The following is a 24,904-nucleotide window of genomic DNA, read 5'->3' on the forward strand; positions in this document are numbered from 1 at the left end:
TCAAGTGCTTATGGATCGGCCACCGTCGACGTAGATGACCTGGCCGGTGACGTAGGACGCCGCCGGTATACACAGGAACGACACCACCGACGCCACCTCCGCCGGCTCCCCGACGCGACGCAGTGGAATACGCTGAGGTTCGTGCTCGATGGCCTCCGAGTTTGCTACCTGCCAATAACTCAAAGACAGATCACTACGGCGAAGAGCATTGAGAACTGATCGACCTCTAACCCATGGTAAACAAAATAGTAACAATGAAAAAAGAAAGAAAGAGAAACAATGAAATGAGTGGTCCATGCTGTCCATCTCACGTACGTACGTTTTTAATAACCATGTCAGTCATGACCATCCCTGGCACTACCCCAGATATGGACATCACTGTCGGTTCAAAAACCCCTTTCACTACCGGATTTTGAACCGACAGTGGCATACCGGCAGTTATGGGGGGTTGATATCACTGTCGGTTCTTAAAAACCGACACTGATCTACAGGCAACAGTGTCGGTTTCTGGGTCCACCCGACAGTGTCCAGTTAAATAACACTGCCGGTTTATAGTCCCAACTGACAGTGAAGGTTGCATCAAGAGTTTCTGGTTCTTGGCTCAAGCCAACAGTGTTGAGTAAGCCTACACTGTCGGTTCATGGCTCAAACCGGCAGTGTTGTCGTAACCATCATTGTCGGTTCATGGCTCAAGCCGGCAGTGTTGAGCAAGCCAACACTGTCGGTTTGTTGCTAACCGGCAGTGATGGTTACGATAACAATGCCGGTTTGTTGCTAACCGGCAGTGATGGTTACGACAACACTGTCGGTTTCTTGCTAACCGGCAGTGAGGATCCATTCGTATTTTATTGTTTTATAATTTATTTTAATTTATATTTTTTCGTGGAATCGGGTTTCGCTTTATATATGCTACGTAGACGACATGTCCATCAATATTAAACATTACAAATGTTATGGTTACAATTCAAACGTTCTTATCCAGATCTCGATCCCTCAAAATAAAAAAATGTTCTCGGACTTCACAGATTGTGCAATGCTTCTCGGACTTCTTACAATAATCTGACGAGCCGCTCTGGACCATACTGGTCCTTGTACTTCATGGATTGTGCAATGGAAAATACTCCATCTATTTTCAATACCTCAGCCAAGATGAATTTTGCCAGCTCCGATTGCAGTGCAATGATATCCATGTCTAACAACCTTTCGTGGTTATATTTCTTGCGCTGTCGTTCAAAAAAATGATATCCAAAGAGGAACTGTAAATCATTTTGTTGAATTATTAACAGACATAAATGAAATGGGGATTATACACACCAACTTATCGGTTTCTTCCGATTTCCCGCCGATGTAGCGAAGCATTGCCCACATTATATAAAACCCGCACTCATTGTTTCCCGCCGGCTGTGATAGGTACTTCCCCTCCATTTCGACAACCTTGAATAGGACCTGCGTCCCACCGATATGTCTTCTTCGGACACTGAGCAACATTAAAGGGAGAAACATTAGAAAGTGGTATATGTGATTAGAAAATAATATGTTATTAGGATCGCTTACTAATTCAGCACTGCCACCGGTGCATCCAGATAATGAAATGGTTTTTTCTTCGAGTTTCACACCTCGATCAGATTTTTAGCAAGATTGACACAAATGAAGACGAAATGGTTGTTGCAATCACAAAATCCTAATTATCGAATAATCTTAACGAAAAGAAGCATAAAATTAAAAGCCGAGAACACATACTCGCAGTTGTAGGCTAGAAGTAGTTGGGTTTTGTTCTTCATCGTGAATTCATCGAAAACAGCAATCAATCTATATTTCGGGTCTTCCACGTCACATCCATGTAGCGTATTTATTCTGTGATTGCCTTTCGAATTCGGACTTCAACAAATACGAAGGCAGTGAGGCACATAGATTGAAGAAACTAACACAATCTTTCTTCGAGATGTGTGCTGTAAATTTTTCTTTCATCAAGGTGGTAACGCTGCCACTGAACGACCTTTTTCTTTTTGTTGGTCCACTTTGGGAGCATTAGCGACCGAATCCAAGGACCTTTTTCTGCCACTGCGAGGATGTCCTTGATCTTGTTTTGGGCTGAGGTAGAGGAGGAGGAGGATGACGACGAGAATTATGTTTTCCCGGCACTGATGAAGATGGAGGAGGAGGAGGAGGAGGAGTCTCTTTTCTCGGGGCTGATGAAGATGGAGTCAGACAAGGAGGAATAGGAGACCTATGTCTTCTCGGGGGTGATGGCTCCGGATGAGGAGGGGAGTGATCTCTGTTGGGAGATGGTGAGTGATCATCGCAGGTGGGTGAAGGCTCACAGTCGTCCTCATCATCAGAGGACAATTGATTGGTCAAGCTTAATGAAGCGCTTGTGCCAGGCCACTTGAGAGCCCTTGTTTTGACCAAGTTTCGGCCTGTCTTCCTGCTACGGGGTACTCAATGGGTATCTTGTTATAATTCTTATCAAGTATTCTATCAATGGTGACGCGAGCGTACCCCTGTGGAATTGGGTGGCCATTAGTTGTCCATCTCCCGCAGGCCAGGCCTGGCCAAGTGCCACCTTGTCCTTTGTCCATTCCTGATGGGCGTACAACTTGACATTGACGGGTTCAGTGATGTCGTCCACCAGGGTGAGGCACATTCATCTCTTCTTCGTCGAGCAGGGGTCGATCCGCAGCTGCTACGAGCCCTAAACTGTGGGCTAAAGGCAGTAGGAGTAGGGTTTTGTGGTACTCATGAGCCCTTGGTAGCAAAATTTGCTCGACTCGCGCTTCAACAGTCGCCTCAATCTGTGCTTCCATTATGTCTTCCATCTCTTTTAGTCGCCTCAAATACTCTACCTCTTGTTCCGCTCTACCCCTCGAGCGGCTTCGGTAAGTGTTAGATTCTAGGGGGAATGCTAGTTTCCAAGGAACAACACCGGTTCCTCTAGTGCGACCAGGGTGCTCCTTGGTTCCGAGTGCTTGGGTGAGCACGTCTTTCTCCCTATTAGAAGTGACAGTCCCTTGCCTCACCTCCTCAGTTACCTAGGAGATCCTCTGGATGAGTTCTCTCATGGGTTCATTTATGGAGCTAAAGCTCTCATCCTCGGCATGCCATACATTCCTCCCCATACAGTATATTACCGATCTGGGCTCCCAATCGGCGGTCTCAACCTGAACGCCTTCCTCAACAAGGCGATCCATCTTTTGAAGTTCTGCTTCAAATTCTGGCATCTTTTTGGCGTAGCCACGAGAGCCAAGATAATGAGGATTTGTCGCTTTCTGCGAGTTCTCCTTATTCTTCCTGCTCAGTTCTAAGTACTCCTCGGATAACCTGTATTCCTTGAAATCCTGTCAGAAGTCCTTCTGCTTGCTAAACTGTCCACCATCGAAATCTGCCTCTTTATTTTGGAGGACAAAATTCTTGTACAATGTCCCCTTGAAATTCTTGAAGCATGTCCCCATGATTTCTTTTGCTTTTTTCATGACTAACTCCCTATCATACTCCCTTGGGAAAGTGAAATACTCTGGGATCTTGACATCCCATATGTAATCCTTCTCACTTTCAGGAACCCTCCACGAGTCATCATCTTTCCCAATCCACTTCCTGTACCTAATCGGGATGAAGTCCCTAACAAGTAACCCGAGGATAGTCTTATATTTGGTCAAAGCTATAGGAGGTGAGAGTGGATCCCCGAATTCATCGAACTCAGTAATGTGCCAGTGTGCATTCCTACCAACAGGATTCTTTGACACGCCTCACTTGGATCTGGCCTTCCTGCTACCCGAACCCTCTGGCTCCTCGGCCGGCGGAGGCTCCTGCTAGAGACACCAAGTAAGCTATGACCCTCTCAATTGATTAGCGTGTGTGGCTATATAGTCACATGATACCAAAGTAACCTGGCCATCTTGGTCATTTTGACCCAAATCGAGCAGGCCGGACGGGGTCCATGGCTGCTCGTTCTCACTGTCCTGATTGACACCGTCACCGTTTGTCGGATCATGTGGCTCTCCTGTCCTAGCGATATAAGCCGCTTCTTGTTGCCGATCTGTTCTTCGGCGATGGGGTAACAGGCGATGATGAGTCATGGCTGTGACACGATCGTGATTAGTTTTGGATGTGGACAACTACTAGTAGCATATGTTCATATATATATATTTATATATATATAATATGTTTAATGCAAAGTCTAATAATAAGTCCACATACAACAGAGTCAAATAATAGCATATATTCACCTAGAACAAATTCATTGTTTGATTGACCACATACAACAAAGTCCACCTACTGTTCTACGAAACTAAGCCTACATCAACTTCCAAATAAGGAAAGTAATGACCATAGCCATAAATAAAAGCATGAAATCTTTCCAAGACCAAGGAGCAATTCTCCTAATCTTCACATCTCTGGCGGGTGGCTTCTCTTCAATCTCCAGTGCCAGCGAATGGCCATGGTTTGCATTCATTGGACCATAGTAGGCTGGTTGCCCATGGTTTGCAAGGTAGACCGGATGACTATAGTAGGCCCTCAAAGCTTTAGCTTCTGTGTTGTACTTTTTGTGCAAATTACCAGGGTAGCGATTGACTTGAGCATAGCAATCTTCCCAGGTTCGATAAATCCCAAGCATGTGACCAACATGCACTACATACCATGCCATGGTTGCCTATACATTTAAGTAAATTAGGCATGTGGTAAGTGGTAATAGTAACTTACTAAACTAGGGAAGCTTAAGAGTAAGAACATTGTTCGGCAATACATTGTCAGTATTGCTCATGTGCAAGATGAATAACCAAATTCTTCATTGCTCCCAATAGTCATAGTATACCGATTGGTTTATGAATTTTGGAGGAAGCTGAAATTGACTTATATAGTCATATGTTAATAAAATACACTTATTCAAGTGTCACCTATCTATGTCATGTTTTACATTGCCATTAGTATCTAAAAAAAACCTCTCGTTGATGCATTGGTAATCCACACACTGTTATATCGAAATCTACATGAAACATGAGGCTATGGATACCACTGCTCAAATGAACAATATTTGTAGGTATGTCAATGGGGCTTTTGCTGTAAAAGGGTTGATGAACAAATAATAGAAAACCACATCTTCCAGGAAATTAAAAAAATCAACTAGATGCATTTTTGGGATGCTAGTGCATGTCTGTGCCATTGAAATGTATCATTTCTTCTCCTGACTGACAGAGAGGCGAGAGCACACAAATTTGTACTTGAACATCAAATACGTAGCTACAGTGTTTGTATAAAGATCACACAATACATCATCATCAGTAATCATCTAAAATCTGCTAGAAAAGACTATCTTAGTAAGGATGCTAGAAAGCTCATAAAAAACCAGCAAATGCTCTCCGAAGTCACAAGGCAGTTCTTTATTTTTCGTTCTAGACATTTAAAAATCGGATGCCTGGGATTCTTGCCTGAACAAACAAACATACCCTAACAACATCATCAATGTTGGCATACACTATCAACTGTCTTAAAAAACTATAATACACATAGGAGTGGATGTATTAGAACTAATTTTTCCTAACATAGTGTATATTTGTCACTTTCTTCTTGTCCCAACCACTCCATGTTATGTCGTCTTGTGATTCGGTCACTTTACTCATCTCGTGCTCTATCTAGCAATCCACGAAGCCACCGAGGTCCCTACTTTTTTCGTTTACCTGGCATCCGAGCCTACGTGGTCTAAGGAGACCACTAATACTCACGGAAGATGGAGTTGAGATGACCATGATTATACGTGTGATGTGGGTGATACAAAAAAATCAGCAGTGTTACTAGCCATAGGTGGTGGAAGGTAGGAACCAGTAGGGAGAAGCGCTACTATGAGGCCCTAACACCGTGGGCATTTCATCAAACACACAGCGGGCAGTGAGCCACGCACTCACCGTGGGGGAGGGAATGCAGTTGTCCGCGCGCTCCTGAAGGCCTCGACGGTGGGAGTGCTCCTGAATGCACTCACCGGGAAGGAGGAGGGGCACGGCCGGCGTCGTGGATGATGAATGAGGGCATGGACGGCGTGGTGCTCTGGCTTGGGGCGATGGACGGCGTGGGGCGTGCTCTGACGTGGGGCAATGCTCCGGCGTGGGGCGGTGGATGGCATGGGGTGGTGCTCCGGCGTGGGGTGGTTATCCGGCGGCGCGGGGGGAGGGGTTGGCGCGGGCTTAAAATGAATTTGGATAATTTCAACCCACGCCTCTTTTATACCAGTATCTCATCACTGCTGGTTGTAAGTCGAAACCGATAGTGATGGGGGTACATCACTGCCGGGTAACTCCCCAAACCGACAGTGATGGTTGTACATCGCTGCCGGGTCATTCTCCAAACCGGCAGTGATATGGTTTAGCTGTTAGGTCTTAAGTATTATAACTTTTCGTTTTGTTTCAAACTCCTCCGACTGTCTCAACGGTCCCTTCAACCAAGCCCCCGAACCCGTGTTCGAGTCCCAGACAGCCCAAATTTGTTTGTTTTTTTATAAATTATTAATTTAATTAGGGAAATATCTCATCACTGCTGGTTTTGATTGTAAACCGACAGTGATGGGGTACATCACTGCCAGGGTCATTCCCCAAACCGATAGTGATGTGGTGTAGCAGTTTGGTGTTAAGTTAGGTGTTAAGTAGGATAACTTTTTGTTTTGTTTCGAACTCCTCCTAATGGCGCAGCGGTTAACACCCCTCAACTTAGCCCCCGAGACCCATGTTTGAGTCGCAGGCGGCCCAAATTTTTTTGTTCTATTTTATAATTTATTAAGCGGCCTCAAGGTCAAAATGAAAAAGTAAATAACCCTAAGCACACATCCTATACTAGCGCAGCGGTTAAGTCTCTGAACTCTGCATCCCGAGACCCGAGCTCGAACCCGAGGGCTGGCACAATTTTTTTTTAATTTTTTAAATATCACTGCTGGTTTTTAAAATAAACCGATAGTGATAACCAGTATCACTGTTGGTTTATTCTCATCAATGTCGGTTTTTTGAAACCGACCATGATGTTTATATGTATTAAAAATTTCTTTTATATACTGAATAAATAGAAGCATATGTATTCCTATGTCGAAATGGCTTGAAATTTTTTTGGCAAGCTTGTACACCCAAATTAAGACCCCACACAGGATTTTAGGTTTTTCTGATCAGTTTTTTTATTTATTATATTTTTCTGTGTGCCTGAATGAGACAAAAGAGGGTGAATTTCATCTTGGACCCAATAGATTTTGTCTTCCACCTCCACAAAGTAAGTCGGCGAGAAATGCATCTCAAGCCTAACGAGAGTTTCGGCTATGTCCCGCTGCAGCTGCTCTAGCGTGGACACATCAATGACCTTTTTTGAGATCGTGTTGAAGAACGAGCAAAGCTTTATGATTGGGGCGCGGACCTTTGGGGGGAGGATACCATGCAGGGCAATAGGAAGCAGCTGAGTCATAATGACATGACAGTCATGGGCCTTCATAGGGCCATAGTTGAACTTGAGTTCTCTCATGTTCACTAGCCTCTTCGGGTTCGCACAGTAGCCCGTCGGGACTTTGAGTTCATTGAAGAAAGTAATAGGCGCACGCTTTTCTTCCTTCTTCAATGTCCACGACGCAACTGGAAGTTCGAACTGGCCATTCTCTAGCTCCACAGGATGCAACTCCTTCCTGAGTCCCAAGTGTTGCATGTCTAGGCGTGTGGCTAGTGAATCCTTCGATGTCCCCCTGGTGTCCATCAAGGTGTTAAGAGTGTTAGCGCACACGTTTTTAGTGATGTGCATGGGATCAAGACAGTGGCATACACTCCGAAATGGCCAGTAAGGTAGTTTCCAAAAAACCGATTTTTTTCTTCCAAACGCTCCCATTAGGCGCTACTACTACATTGTCCCCCTTCCCAAGGACAACCTCCAGTTTGTTGAGTTCTCGAAGTATTGCAGGCCCGTCTCGATATTTTGGAGGTAAGCATTTCTCAATAGTACCGTTGAAATATTTTTTTGTTCCTGCGGTAAGGGTGACCCTTAGGTAGGAACCTACGGTGTCCCTGTAAGGAAAATGGTCCCTTGGCCCATTTACTTTAGATTTTGGTGTTTGATGACTAACACAACCAAATTGGACTAATGAATTTGCAAGTGTTTGTTTTGTAGTTCAATAGGAAGCAAGACGTAACTTGGACGAAGGCGACGTGATGATCCGATGATCAACACCTCAAGCAAGACATTAGGAGCACAAGAGAAGACCCAAGGGATCAAGCAAAGTCCAAGCATGAAGATTGGAACCAAGCCGTACGCAAGATCGCGAAGAAACGAGCTCGCAGAGGCGACCAGACACTAGACCAGACGCTGGACCGGCTCTGTAGTTGGGACGACCGGACGCGGGCAGCGAAACCGACCGAACGCAGGGAAGCAGCGTCCGATCGAGTATAGAGAGGTTCCAGAGCGGCAAATCTGCGATCGGACGCTGGCCAGCGTCCGACCAGCACATTGCCGGCTCAACGGTCAGGACGACCGGATGCGTCCGGTCAGGACGATTCAGCGTCCGGTCAGTAGCAGAATTGCGGGAGTTCGACCCCAACGGCTACTTTCTTAGTGGGGCTTATAAATACAACCCTCAACCGGCCATTTGAGTATAGTGGAGCTGAGAAAACATACCAAGGGTGTTGATACACCATTTTAGTGATCTCCACTTGCATAGAGCTTAGTGATTCATTAGGTGATTAGCATAGGTGCTTTGCGAAGTGCTTAGGTTGATTAGACCACCGCTCATGCGCTTGCTCTAGGTTTAGGCCTAGTGTTTAGTGAGGTTTGCATGCCTCTTACCACTCGGTGCTTGCGAGCACCATTGTTGTACATCGGAGGGGCTTGAAGTCTTGCAAGATCACACCAACCGCGTTTATGGTGTGGCCGCCACCGTGTACCGGAGGGAACAAGGCACGCGGCAGTTTCGGCCGGAAGCTTGATAGTGAAGACGGCGGGGAGCATCCAGGAGAGGCTTGCCAGGAAGGCACGTCGGAGACCCACTTGCGTGTGGGGAAGGCCCTGAGGCTATCCACTGAAGTTACCCGATCGGGAGCTTGGCCCTTGCAAGGGATTCCTTGCGAGGGGCTCCAACAAGGACTAGGGGGAAAGCTTGCGTGCTTCTCGATACCTCGGTAAAAATACCAGGAGTCATCGACGGGAGTTTGCATATCTCTACCTTGCTCTTTAGCTTCCGCATTTACATTGATTACTTTACTACGTTTGTGGTAGAGATAGCAACACACTAGCAAAACCATAGTTGCACATCTAGATAGTTTATCTATTGCATAGGTTTTGCTAGGGTTAGAAAAAGAGGCCAGAGTTTTGGTGTTAGAATTTTAAGTTGCCTAATTCATCCCCCCCTCTTAGGCGTCACTGGTCCCTTCAATTGGTATCAGAGACGGTTGGCTCATTTTGGACCTTCGGCTTAACCGCCGTTGAGTCGACGCTATTTAGAGTGGTTGGGATGGATACCGCTAGGCCTCCGCACTTTGACGGCACTAACTTCCCATACTATAAAGCTAGAATGGCTTACCACCTTGAGGCGGTTGATTTGGGTGTATGGAGAGTCACTTGTGATGGGATGAAACTCATTAAGAATCCTGAAAAACCCACAAAGAGTGATGAAAAAGAAATGCACTTCAATGCTAGAGCTAAAAATTGCTTGTTTGAATCACTTAGTATGGATGTTTTTAACCAAGTATTCACTTTAAATACGGCACATGAAATTTCGTTAAAACTCCAAGAGCTCCATGATGGCACAAGCAATATCCGTGAGCAAAAACATTGTCTAGCAAAGCAAAACTATGATTCCTTTACTATGAATGATGATGAGCTTGTTCGTGATATGTATTCTCATTTGAATCTAATTATCAATGAGCTCCATTCTATAGGATTATTAAAGCTAGATGATGCGGACATCATGAGGAAGATCATCTCTATGCTACCACAAAAAGAAATATGCAAGCATCATCACCATCCTTCACAACATGGAGGACTTGAGCAACATGACCCCGGGCATAGCCATTGGCAAGTTAGTGGCATATGAAATGTCACAGTAAGATGGGTCAAGAAGAAGCTTCTTCATCAAGCAAAGGCAAAGCTCTCGCTTGTAGCGGAGAAAAAGAAGATGAAGGGCAAGCAAGTTGAGACAAGCTCAAGCTCAAGTTCCTCAAGTGAAGATGAAGAAGAAGATGAGGACGATGATGATGATGATGAAGATTCAAGTGATGATCAATCTTCCTCCTCCACCTCCGATCTTGATGAAGAATCAATCAAAGTGATCAACAAGGTGGAGAAGATGATCCAAAGGCTCAATGTCAAGGGTGTACCCATCCAAATTCAAGATTTCATTTTCACAAATCAAAGAAAGGAGCAAAGAAAGAGAGGATGCTATGGATGCGGCGAGTTGGGGCACTTTGTCAAAGTTTGTCCAAACAAGCCCACACCCAAGACAAAGAAGAAGGCATGCAAGAAGCAAGCCCTCACATCAATAAGATCATGGGATGATTCTTCAAGTGAAGAAGAACCCATCACAAGAGGCGAGGCCGCAAGCACTCATCATCAAGCTCTTCTCGTGTGTGCCTTATGGCACGAGGTAACGAAAGCTCTTCCTCTAGTGAGAGTGATAGTGATGATGATATGCCTTCTTATCATGAACTTGTGCAAGAAAATCTTAATTATGCTAAAGCTTGCACTAGTCAACATAAGAAGCTCAAAAGTTTAAAAGAAAAGCTAGATAGTTCACAAAAAGCATACAAAACCTTGCTTGAACAATATGAGAACTTTGCTAATCTCAATGTTGAACTATCTACTAAAATTGAGAAACTCGAGACTAGTGCAACAACAAATGCATGCACAATCTATGATGAGCAACTCTTAAAGAAAAATGAAAAATTAAAAGAAAAGTTAGCTAGCTCACAAGAAGCATATAATAGTTTGCTTGCTAAAATGGAAACCATGTGCAAACATTGTGATGAGCTAACTAATAAAGTTGCTAATCTTGAAGCCGTTAGCACAACCCCCATCAAGGCATCTAAAAAGAAAAGTTCTATCTTTAACATGTCTAAAAAGGATGCCTCTACTTCTTGTAATGATTTATGTTTAGACTCACCTTTGTGCAACCAAGTTTGTGTTGAGAAAGTTGTTGTAGATACATGCACACAAGAGGTTGCAAAGGAGAATGAGCAACTCGAAGCAAGAAGTAGCTCGCCTCACCAAGGACTTGACTCAAGTAAAAGGCAAGGCCAAGCAAACCCAACTTCATCAAGATAACACCATCAAGGGAGTGAAGAAGCTTGATGAAGGACAAACAGTGGTTTGTTACGTGTGCCACAAGGAAGGTCACAAGTCCTATGAGTGCAAGGTGCAGAATGGGGGAGGAGCAAAGAAGAAGCAGAAAAAGCAAACAAGCAAGATCTCCAACACCTACACCAACAAGGTGGACAAGAAGGCCTCCACACCTTATCTCTTGAAGAAGAAGAAAAATGACAAGGTGGTGGCCATCAAGGTGAACAAGCAAGCCAACAATGGGGTCAAACACTTTTGGGTGCCAAAGGAAATCATTTCAAACATGAAGAGCACCAAGAAGGTTTGGATCCCGAGAGGGAAGTGTGAAGTCCAACAGACCTCCGGGAATTTGGAGACTTGGCAAAGTGTGGGTGCATTTCATGGGGTGCATCATAATGGACAAAATCATTGCCAAGTGGGTTAGTGAATACTATGGACCCAAATTCCGCTTCCCATGTTAGGTAACTAGATGTTATTACTTTTTAATTGGTACATCTTGTAATTAGATTTCCCTACAATTGGTATCTTTAAGCATCTAGTTACTCTTCATGCCTAGGTTTGCATTTGCATGCTTATATCTTTTGTCATGCATACACTAGGTATTTCATATGGTAGGCTTGCTCAGTTACATTCTTATTCCTTGGAGCAATCCTACATGGTTTAAAATTGTTTAGGAGCACGGCACATAGCTTGTCTTACTATTGTTCATCTAATATGTGCCAAAGTCCAAATTATAGATAATCTCTCCCGGATATCTTTTTGAAAATGATTCTCACATTCATGAGATGTCATCTTTCAAGTGGTATTTTTTATTCTAAAATCAATGTGCATGATTTCTACAAAGTTTCTACATTTGTGTGCACATATTTAGGGGGAGTAATTCTACAACTTGGATACTTTGAGACTAAAACTCTTTCAAATGGTATCAATTTTTCAAACCTATCACATGTGTAGTAGTCTCATTGTAAGGAAATTGGAGTCCCCGGAGTTAAGCATCATTCTTCAATTGGCATAATCATGTTGATTTCATTTCATATTTATATGCTTTCTCCATACATTATATAGATTAAACTCTCTTGTGCAATAAATTGCTAATTATACATATGCTTTGCTTTCTACCATATGTATGCATATATTTAGGGGGAGCTTAGTCTATATAATGTGAGAGTCAAATTTTGTGATCCATTTCACTCTATACACAAAGGATCACGAAATTTGACCCTCCCTTGTGCTACTAATGTCTTCCTTTTCGGTGTTTGATGCCAAAGGGGGAGAATTTGAAGGACCAAAGGCAAGCATCAAGTTGATGTCTACAAGTGGTAATGGTCCGAGAAAGGGAGGAAAGTGGATTATGGATTAGTCTAAGTAATGATAAAATTTATAGGAATCCATAATGCCACATGGGGATTTTTGCAAGGGCAATGTCTACAAGTGGTAATGGTCCGAGAAAGGGAGGAAAGTGGATTATGGATTAGTCTAAGTAATTGGTAAAATTTGTAGGAATCCATAATGCCACATGGGGATTTTTGCAAGGGCAAGATAACCTTTCATTTAGTTTTAATTGGTATCTTACAATTGATTTCAATTGGTATCCCTAAATATCATATATGATTTCAATTGGTATCTTTAAGTATCAAATAAACTTGCCCTTTGCATTGCATCCTAGCAAGTAGGTAGTTTTTAACTTCCAAATTCTTTTTATTTGCTTGCTTTGGTCGTGTTGGCATCAATCACCAAAAAGAGGGAGATTGTAAGGAAAATGGACCCTTGGCCCATTTACTTTGGATTTTGGTGTTTGATGACTAACACAACCAAATTGGACTAATCAATTTGCAAGTGTTTGTTTTGTAGTTCAATAGGATGCAAGACGTAACTTGGACGAAGGCGATGTGATGATCCGATGATCAACACCTCAAGCAAGACCTTAGGAGCATAAGAGAAGACCCAAGGGATCAAGCAAAGTCCAAGCATGAAGATTGGAACCAAGCCGTATGCAAGATCGCGAAGAAACTGAGCTCGCAGAGGCGACCGGTTGCTGGACCGGCTCTGCAGTTGGGACGACCGGACGCGGGCGGTAAAACCGACCGGACGCAGGGAAGCAGCGTCCGATCGAGTACAGAGAGGTTCCAGAGCAGCAAATCTACGACCGGACATGTCCGGTGGCAGGCGACCGGACGCTGGCCAGTGTCCGATCAGCACATTGCCGGCTCAACGGTCGGGACGACCGGACGCGTCCGGTCAGGACAATTCAGCGTCCGGTCAGTAGCAGAATTGCAGGAGTTCGACCCCAACGACTACTTTCTAAGTGGGGCTTATAAATACAACCCCCAACCGGCCATTTGAGTATAGTGGAGCTGAGAAAACATACCAAGGGTGTTGATACACCATTTTAGTGATCTCCACTTGCATAGAGCTTAGTGATTCATTAGGTGATTAGCGTAGGTGCTTTGTGAAGTGCTTAGGTTGAATTAGACCACCGCTGCATGCGCTTGCTCTAGGTTTAGGCCTAGTGTTTAGTGAGGTTTGCATACCTCTTACCACTCGGTGCTTGCGAGCTCCATTGTTGTACATCGGAGGGGCTTGAAGTCTTGGGAGATCACACCAACCGCGTTTGTGGTGTGGCCGCCACCGTGTACCGGAGGGAACAAGGCACGCTGGCATTTCGGCCGGAAGCTTGATAGTGAAGACGGTGGGGAGCATCCAGGAGAGGCTTGCCAGAAGGCACGTCGGAGACCCACTTGCGTGTGGGGAAGGCCTGAGGCTATCCACGGAGTTACCCGATCGGGAGCTTGGTCCCTTGCGAGGGATTCCTTGCGAGGGGCTCCAACAAGGACTAGGGGGAAGCTTGCGCGCTTCTCGATACCTTAGGTAAAAATACCAGGAGTCATCGATGGGAGTTTGCATATCTCTACCTTGCTCTTTAGCTTCTGCATTTACATTGATTACTTTACTAAGTTTGCGGTAGAGATAGCAACACACTAGCAAAACCATAGTTGCACATCTAGATAGTTTATCGATTGCATTGGTTTTGCTAGGGTTAGAAAAAGAGGCTAGAGTTTTGGTGTTAGAATATTGAAGTTGCCTAATTCATCCCCCCCCCTCTTATGCGTTACGGTCGCTTTAGTCCCATATAAACTATCTTTGAGTTATTTGACAGATTTACCACATCAGTGTCGTCCAAGCACTCGACACATCCAGTATAGCCTTTTGTCTTCTCTCCGGACAACGAACCTCGACCTGGCAGGTCAGTGATTGTAGCGATAAGTTCTCCCTTGATCATGCCATGTTCCTTTTTGTACTCATCCCAAACATCCGGCACACCATTTTCAAACATCTCCACTAGTTCATCGATCACTAGTTCCAGAAACACATCGATGTCATTCTCAGGTTGTCATGGCCCTTGGATCAGTAGTGGCATCTGGATGTACGACCTCTTCATACAGACCTAAGGTGGAAGGTTGTATATACAGAGCATCACTGGCTAGGTGCTATGATTGCTTCTAACCTAGTCGAAAGGATTCATCTCATCTGTGCTCAAAGCAAACCAAAGGTGCCTTACCTCTCCACCTATGCCCTTATAGAACATAGTATTGATAGTCCTCCAGTCATGCCCATCAGGCGGGGTGCCTCATCATTGTATCTTTCTTATGCTCTTCGCCATGCCAGCGCAACAGCTTGGCTGACTTTGCACATGCAAACAGCCTATGCACCCGGGGAGTTATAGGGAAATAACAAACGACCTTTATGGGACCTCCGCTTGTCTTGGTACCCTCATCTGACGGTCCTTCCTTGTACCGTGGAGCTTCACACTTGGGGCGCATGTCCAAGTCTTTGTATTTTTCTCCACGGTACAATATGCAATCATTGGAACACGCGTAGATTTTTTCAACCTCGAGGCCGATGGGGCAGATTATTTTCTTGGCCAAGTATGTCTTTTCTGGCAACTCATTTTTTTCTGGGAACTTTTTCCATATTATACCTAACAACTGATCAAAGCCTTTATCACTCAATCTATTTGTCGTTTTGAACTCTAACAACATGATGTCGGCTTCTAGTTTGCTCATTGGACAATTCCTAAACAATGGTGTTTTGCCATCTTGTCTCATTTTCTCTAGCTTTCTCAGCTGTCTTTCACTAAGACATCCGGTCTCTACATTATGTAGCAGCTGAGAATTGCCATCGTTATCCTTGGTGTCGTCAGCTAGCGTGTTCCTAAACACATTATTAACTGTGGCTATAGGTTCTGTATTGACACTGGGTTCCTTGTCAGCATCATGGATGGCTACGCCAGGCATGTCCACATCGTCATCGTTTTCCTGCAGATCATTCACACCAACCTCACCATGCATAGTCCATATCATATAGTTTGGCATGAACCCCCTGGTAATTAAGTGCGATCGTATAGACTCAATTTGATGAAAGTTCCTATGATTCTTGCAATCTTTGCATGGGCAGAAGACAAGGTTCCCATTCCTAGCATGGGCTTTGGCATCAGTGATAAACTGGGTAACGCCATGCATGTACCGCTTGTTCGTTCGGGACAGATGCATCCACTCTCGATCCATCTCTGCACAAAAAAATACTGAGACAATAATTACAAAGAATTAATAAGAAATCAAGCTTCATGAACAACAATTGTAGCTCGAAAGTACCATTTTTAGAAAACATTATTGTACACTAATTATTGGAAAATTGAAATTGGTAGCCCCGCCCTGGAAATTGAAAATCGTAGTAAAAAACAATTATTACGCAATAATGAAGAACATCTATTCTACTCTACTTCTAAGAACTAATTATAGCATCACATACTAACAATGATGATCTTGACCACCATGGAATAATTAGCTAGGAATTTAAATGTGTTCATGGACACCAACAGTTTGGATGATGGATTCACCACAATTTGAGCCTTGCACAAATGTCCAATTGGAAAAGTGCTCTCTAGAATGGAGAAAGAACTAGAATGAAAATCAAGCAATGTAGCCATCAAAACGAAGCTAATTAAGTAACAAAATCAAATGAGTGGATGTTTGTTACTAACCTTAAAGCAAAAAGATCAAGCCATTCTTCAAAATCCAAGCATTAGCTTCAAGGTGAAGAGCAGCCACAACAATGGAGGGAAGGGTCCAAACGCACGCCTCTGTTCTCAGGTTGGAAGAGAGGAGAAATGAGAGGATGGCTGCAGCCTTTTTGTGTTGTAGGCTTATCACCGTCGGCTCTTGGCATGAACCGACAATGATAGAGCCCAATCACTGTCGGCTCTTGGCTTAAATCGGCAGTGATGAGTGGCCACCAAAACACTGCTGGTTCAAGCCACAAACCAGCAGTGATGTGGTCCTTCACTACCGGTTTTAGCCCAGCCCCAATCATTTTTTCATTTTCAAACTCATAACCGGCAGTGAAGGTACATCACTGCCGGTTCTCACAAATTCGGCAGTGATGATGCCGGCAGTGATGTGCAAATCTGGCGTAGTGTGGTGCGACGCAATTCACAAGAATCTTGTCCCAGGCCCACTCAACAGCAAGGCTCCTTGTGAGTTGGTTCATCCCTCCTGTGATGCCATTTCATCATTGAAGAATAATATTTGGAGTAAGGACATCATCAACTATTTGTCTTGGAATAAAATTCTTTTGTATTGTTATAATGTTTTTGTTTGGTTATATATGAGGTTAAATCAGTAGAATCTTCCTTCCTTAGGAGATATGACATCTTTTGCACATATATTGAGTAAAAAATTTGTAATTTCAAGAGTCTCTTTATATTGTTCATATGTATATGAATAGAGATAGAGATCTTGGTACAAAAATGCTCTCCAACAGCTTTTTTTAATTACATTTCCAAATATTAACATTCTTTGTTCTTAATTGCTCACTTGCACTACGGTGCATGTTCGCAAAAAACATAATTGCTTGTCTCACTAGGTAAAAATGAAGGCTATTGCTGGCTCTCCAGAGTACACAAAAGATATAGACAAATGGTTGGAGTTTGATAAAATATAGAGAGGAATTTTTATTTAAAACAATGGCCATTCAAATAATTAAAGTTCCCTAATGCTACTTTACAGGCGCGCACGATTTGGTGCTACCGCCCGCACACCCCATCCCCACTCTCCCACACACGGCACACCTCTCCTCTCTCTCTCTCTGTGTCTATCTATCTATCTCTCCGGTGAGCACCTCCCCGTGCCCGCGCCCACGCCCCACCTCCTCCCAGCACGTGGGCATGGCGAATGCAACCGCGACGATGGTGGATCTGCGCCAGGTAGGCCTCGTCCTCTCTCCTCCTCCTCCTGAATCTGCTTTCTAGGGTTCTGGTGAGCCACGATGACCCGTGTTCCCCAACTCCAGCGGTTATAGAAGGGGCCAACTAGGGGGAGGGAAGGCTAGCAAGGCGGCGGAGATGGCCGACGAGTGGTTTAGGGGAGTTGGCGGCGGCCTGGTCAAGTGGGTGGGGTGGGGGAGCTCTGGCCATGGTTGTGGCTGCGGCCATGGCGGCAGCGGGGCTGGGGGAGGGGAATAAGGTGACGCCGCTCTCCGCAAAACCCTAGCTCATCGCGGCGGGGCGGTGCTGGCGGTGGGGGTGAGGGCGCCGGAGTCAGGAAAGAAGAGCTGTTGTGTTTTTTGCGACCAAATACTGCTGTGCAAGAGGTGTGCGCGCCAAACCTCCAAATCCTACACCCACATGCTCTAGCAATGCCCATTAAAGTTTTAGCGAGTTAGACTAAAAATTACTTTAAAAGATGCTCCAAGAAATGGGTACCTCTTAATGGCATCTCCAAGAGTATCCAAAAGAGTCTCCCAATCTAGAAATTTTAGCTAGATTGAGAAAACTCATATCCAGCAACTCTCAAACCCACCTCTCAATCTTTTGGCACTTTGAAAAAACCACCCCCACACGCTTAAAGTTATGCACACGTATATGGTCACCCCAATCTATGGTGGAAGGACGTGGGGAAGAAAAAAAAGTGGGACAGGTTTCTGATGCAAATGTACAAGAGAGAAATAAAGTATAAATATGGTTAGTGTGATTTAAAAATAGTTTAGGATTGCTGATATAAAATTACCTTCTATCTTTTAGGCAAGATTTTAAAAACTATTGGAGCTTTAGCTTTTTTTTATCTTCTAGTAAATTTTGTAAAGGTTGTCTTCCAATATATTTTGCAAAGGTTGGAAAAACTGTTTTTTAGTATTTTTTAGATACTCGTAGAGGTGCTCTAACCAAAATGGAAATGGGTACCTTTGGCAGTGCTGTAAAGAACAGCCCCTGGAATGGCAAGGCAGCCTACCAAGGAGGAGATGTGCACGATGCTTCCAACGCCGGCGATGGAGGTGTTGCGGAGGAGCGGGTGCGCGAGCTGGCTGAGGTAGAAGCACGACTCTAGGTTGGTCGCCATGATCCGCGAGTAGTCATCATCTGCCATGCACTCCGTCGCTGGCATGACGATCACTTGCATCGCGTTGTTCACCTGCATGCCGATTGATCCTGTGTCAGTTCAATGACATCAGGCTTGTGATTCGTGGGCAACTCAAATCATATCTGAGCTTACAGGGATGTCGAGCTTGTCGGCAAAGACGTCCTTGACGGTGTCCATGAGGGCCTCCCTCTCGGCGTGCACGGAGACGTCGCAGACGGAGACGGTGACCTGGATGCCCTTCTCCTCCGCCCACCGCCGGCGGCACTCCTCCAGCTCCATGGCGTTGCGGGAGCACGTATGGACATGAGCTCCAAGCCCTACCATCTCCTACACGATGGCGTGCCCGATTCCCTTGCTCCCGGTGATCAGCACGGTCCACTAGTAGAGAAACGACCTTTGACCCCGCTCAAAATTTGGCTTTAGTCCTGGTATTTTTCGCGCCCAGGACTAGAGAGACCTTTAGTCCCGGTTTGTAGCTCTAACCAGGACTAAAGGCCCCTGCCCAACGGCTACTGCGGTAGGCTTTTGCTACAGGGGACCTTTAGTCCTGGTTGGAGCTACCAACCGGGACTAAAGATTAACTTTTACTCCCGATTGGTCCCTCCAACCGGGAGTAAAAGTCTACTCCCGACTGGAGGCTCCATCCGGGACTAGAAAGGGACCTTTAGTCCCAGTTTCTGTCTCTAACCAGGACTATAGGTCCCCTCCTATATAGCCCTTCTTCCTCCCTAAGCCCGAGCCACTTCGAGCTCAGTGTTCTTGCTTCATCGCCGGCCTCTCTTCTTCGTCATCGCCGGTAATCACAAGATTTCTTCGATTCCTCCATTGATTCTTCGGTTCTAAAGGTTATCAACTTTATACTCTCATGTTTCGTCAGTAGCATATCTCATTTTGTGGACTAGATATATGTGGTTTTTTATGGTGGATTTTTCTATTTGTAAGCCATTTAAGCTCGAAATCACTTTAAAGTTTGCATATTTGGATGAAGGAAGGTTAAAGTAGTTATTCAAAACTAGTATTCAGCTTTTATTTCTAGCATGCATAGCACACTTCATGGTTTAGAGATATAGAGAATTTTAGAGTTTTTTAATTTTATTTGTTTATAAAATGAGAAATTTATATTATATTAAAAATGAGTATAGAGAGTAGATGTCAACTGCTTTTGGGTCCTCGACCTCTCATCGGGTTCCAAAGCGACTTGAGGCCAGACCTCCCTCTCATTGCATGCGGCAAGTGTGAGGAGAAGATTGTGATGGAGTACCGGGTGAGGAAGGAGTGTCCCAATAAGGGCCGTATCTTCTACAAGTGTTCGGATTGCAATGTGAGTTATTTTGTCGCATTTGATGATTATGGTTAATTTATACTTATTTTCATGATGATTGTGATTAAAGTTCTAATTTTTGTTTTAATTTCAGTGGGATGGCACTGGATGTTCAGGCTGGTACTGGGAGAAAGAGTATGTTGAACACGTGCAAAACTCTCTTGCACAGGCAGCTATGGCGGCTGATGAGGCAGTGATCCTGCGGAAGAAGCCCATAGATGTTGAACAAACACATGATCTGTCTGTTTTAGTTAGGATTGGTCACGAAATCCTTATGCTGCTGAAGTGCATTTTAGCTTTAGTTTTTTTAGTGGTAGTTGGGATTGTCTACATTGTAGCGAGACTTTCATAAATTAATACCTTGTGTGGTGGCATGCATGTCATATAATTTACTAATTATGTTCTAGGTTTTAATATGGTATGTATGTCATGTAATGCAAATGAGCCGGCATTGGATGTACAATGTTGATCGCCGCTCCCAAGAGTTTATTGAGGGCGTGCATTCTTTCTTACGTGTGGCCGAGGCAAACAAACGTGATGGTTTCATGTGCTGCCCATGTGCCATATGTAAGAATTTGAAGGAATATGATAGCTCAAGGAGTCTTCATTCACACTTGTTGAAGTCCGGTTTCATGCCAAACTATATTTGTTGGACGAAGCACGGAGAAACCGGGGTTGTAATGGAAGAAGGTGAAGAACAATGGGACAATGATGACATTATTGCTGAATATGGTGCCTTCAATGATACTGCAATGGGGGAAGCTGAAGAAGAGGTAGTGGCAGAAGATGAGCCCGCTGATGATCTTGGTCAGGCCATTCATGACGCACAAAGAGAATGCGAAAGTGAAAAGGAGAAGATCAAGTTCGAGCGCATGCTAGAGGATCACAAGAAATTGCTATACCCAACTTGTGATGCGGGACAGAAAAAGTTGGGTACCACACTGGAATTGCAGCAATGGAAGGCAAAGAATGATGTATATGGCAAGGGATTTGGGGAGTTACTGAAAATCCAAAAGAAGATGCTTCCGAAGGATAACGAATTGCCCGTCACTACGTAAGAAGCACAACAGGTAGTCTGCCCTTTGGGATTAGAAATCCAGAAGATACATGCATGTCCTAATGACTGCATCCTCTACCATGGCGAGGAGTACAAGAAGTTAGATGCATGCCTGGTATGTCATGCATCGTGGTATAAGATCAGGCGAGATGACCCTGGTGATGTTGAGGGCGAACGTCCCACGAAGAAAATCCCTACCAAGATTATGTGGTATGCTCCTATAATACCACGCTTGAAATGTCTGTTCAGAAACAAAGACCATACAAAGTTATTGCGATGGCACAAAGAAGACCGTAAGGTAGACAATATGTTGAGACACCCTGCTGATGGGTCCCAGTGGAGAGCAATCGATAGAGAATTCCCAGAGTTTGCAAATGACGTAAGAAACTTAAGGTTTGCTTTAAGTACGGATGGTATGAATCCTTTCGGGGAGCAGAGCAGTAGTCATAGCACTTGTCCTATTACTCTATGTATCTACAACCTTCCTCCCTGGTCATAGCACTTGGACCTGCGAGCATTGTTGTTCGTAACAATCATTGATTGGCCTACTCTAAGTAATCTTTTAGGACAATCAAACAAGGGATATAATGCATACACGCACTGTTTCGATGACATTAAAGGTATATTCTTGAAAAAATGTCAAAAGGTCGTGTACCTTGGCCATCGTCGATTTCTTCCTGCGAATCACCCCCTAAGAAAGAAAGGCAAGCATTTTAAAGGTAAGGCAGACCACCAGACCAAGCCGGGCAACCGAACTGGTGAGGATGTACTCAATATGGTCAAGGATGTGAAAGTAGTATTTGGAAAGGCACATGGTAGCGAACCTGTTCCGAACGACGTCGACGATCACGCACCCATGTGGAAGAAGAAGTCCATATTTTGGGAGCTACCCTATTGGCAAGTCCTAGAGGTCCGTAGCGCGATCGACGTGATGCACCTGACGAAGAATCTTTGTGTGAACCTGCTAGGCTTCATGGGTGTGTATGGGAAGCCTAAGGACACACTTGAAGCACGACAGGACCTGCGATGTTTGAAAGAACGAGACAACCTACATCCAGAGAAGACAGATGATGGACGCCATTACTTAAGTCCTGCCAGCTACACTCTTAGCAAAGAAGAGAAGGAAAGCATGTTTGAATGCCTAGCAAGCATCAAGGTACCATCTGGATTCTCCTTGAATATAAAGGGTATAATAAATGTGCCAGAGAAGAAATTCTTAAACTTAAAGTGCCATGACTGCCACATGCTCATGACGCAATTGCTTCCAGTTGCATTAAGAGGAATTCTACCTCCAAATGTACGTCTAGCCACCGTGAAGCTATGTGCATTCCTCAATGCAATTTCTCAGAAGGCAATCGATCCAATGGATCTAGCTAAACTATAGAATGATGTGGTTCAATGTCTTGTCAGCTTTGAGTTGGTGTTCCCTCCTTCCTTCTTTAATATCATGACACACCTCCTAGTTCATCTGGTCAAGGAGATTAGCATTCTCGGTCCTGTGTTCCTACACAACATGTTCCCCTTTGAGAGGTTCATGGGAGTCCTAAAGAAATATGTTCACAACCGTGCGCGGCCAGAAGGAAGCATCGCCAAGGGCTATGGAACAGAGGAGGTCATTGCGTTTTGTGTTGACTTTATTCCCAACCTTGACCCGATTGGTGTTCTTGAATCGTGACACGAGGGGAGACTAAGTGGAAATGGGACACTAGGAAAGAAAACATATATTGGTATGCAGGACAATTATTTTAATAAAGCACACTACACAGTTCTACAAAACTCCTCCTTGGCAGATCCGTATATCGAGACACATAAAAGAGTTGCTCTGATCTGAGTTTCTAGGGAAGTCTGAAGCTTGGATTACGCGTCAGCACATGGAAACTTTCAGCGACTAGTTGCAAAAACAATGTCAGGGTGATGAGAGTATTGATGAGCAACTATATTTGTTGGCTAGGCAACCATCGTGGCATATCCTCACATATAAAGGGTATGAGATAAATGGGAATACATTTTACATAGTAGCCCAAGATAAAAAGGAGCACCAACCAAAACAGTGGTGTCCGCATAGATGCCATCGACCCTAATGGAAATAAGCAAACATATTATGGCCGCATAGAGGAGATATGGGAACTAAACTATGCACCTACTTTTAAGGTACCTTTGTTCAAGTGCTAATGGGTAAAGGCGACTGGAGGCGGGGTAGCAGTTGACAACCAGTATGGAATGACAACCGTGGACCTCAACAATATTGGGTACAAAGACAAACTGTTCGTCCTTGCCAAGGATGTGAATCAGGTGTTATATGTCAAGGACATGTCTACAAAACCGAAGAGAGGGAAAAACAACAACGACCCAATCAATGAGCCAAAGCGCCACAGTTCTTTTAGGGAAAAGAAACATCGTCAGAATTGAAGACAAATCAGACATATCAGAAGATTATGAAAAGGATGACCGAATTCCACCCTTCATAGTGAACAAAGACCCAAGCATCCAGCTAAATAATGAGGACACTCCATGGTTACGGCGCGATCATAACCAAGGGATATACGTTAAGAAGAAATTCACTACTGTGCCCGCTTGATATATATATAGTGATGTATTAGACCTATTATGTAATAATTGTGACTTCAGATTTTTTTGTCGGTGTTTTCATATTTTCTACGGTTTAAATGAATTTTCTGCTTGACGGTGGATTTCCCGTGGAGAATGTGTGATGAAAAACCAAATGATCAACGTTAATAAGATGTGAAAACCTATTTTCTATCATAAAGTAATAGTTTTAATGATTTTAATCAAGTAGTATATTTTTGCATGGTGCAAATTGTAATTATTATTTTGCACTATGTTAAATATTTATACAGTAAAACAAAAGAGTTTAGGTTACAAATTTTTGTTGTGTATAATAATGCAAAACCAAGTCCAGGAATATTTATTATAATTTTTTGGATGATATTTTATTTATTAGGCAATTAATAACTCTCTTCATATTTATATAAAAGAAATAAATAAAAAAGGGAAAAACTTCTAAAACTGGCAGAAAGCCAACTGCAGCCCACCTTTACTCCGGTCGATCAACCACCGGGACTAATGGTGGGCTACGTTTTCGCGGCCCGCCAAAAAAATAACTTTACTCCTAGGTCATGGCTGCACCTGGGACTAAAGGTCAGACCTTTAGTCCGGGTTCTTACCATCACCCGAGACTAAAGGTTCTTTAGTCCCGGGCCGTGGCTTCACTTTACCATCACCCGGGACTAAAGGTTCTTTAGTCCCGGGCCGTGGCTTCACCCGGGACTAAAGATCCACCAAATATATATCGCCTCGTCTTCTCCCCATCCATCGTCTTCATTCTTTCGCCCGAGAGCCACCGCGCCGCCGCCGCTCCCCATAGCCTCCAGCCGCCTCCACGCGCCTCTCCCGTCTCTCGCCATCTCCGCCAGCGGCCCAGCTCGCGCCTCTCCCATTCGTGCGCAGCGCCTAGACCCAGATCCGCCGCCATCATCCTCGCCCTCACCTAGATCTGATTTGGTTCCACCGTGGCCTCATCGCCATCATTGATCCTCGTCCTCGTTGTCGCCAGCTTTGTCCCCGGCTCCACGCGCTCGCACACCTCGCCGTGCGCTCGTCGTCCCCTTCAGCGGAGCGCTCATCGTCGTCCCCTTTGTCAGAGCGCTCGTTGTCATACCCGTCGCATCCTCGTTGTCGAGAGATCACCTCTGGCCATCCTCGTCGTCCTCCACGCTCATCGTCCTCGTTAGCGCGCTCATCCTCGTCGTCGACTTGATTAAAACCCTTTGTCAGCGCGCTCATCCTCGTCGTCGAGAGATCACCTCCAGCCAT

General features: G+C 44.5%; 1 pseudogene; it reads right to left on the bottom strand.

Annotated features, from left to right (window-relative positions):
• On the bottom strand, window positions 1–24,904 carry LOC136480998 (noroxomaritidine/norcraugsodine reductase-like; annotated as a pseudogene).

This window comes from Miscanthus floridulus, chromosome 9 (assembly GCF_019320115.1).
Source record: "Miscanthus floridulus cultivar M001 chromosome 9, ASM1932011v1, whole genome shotgun sequence".
NCBI classification, from domain to species: Eukaryota; Viridiplantae; Streptophyta; class Magnoliopsida; order Poales; family Poaceae; genus Miscanthus; species Miscanthus floridulus.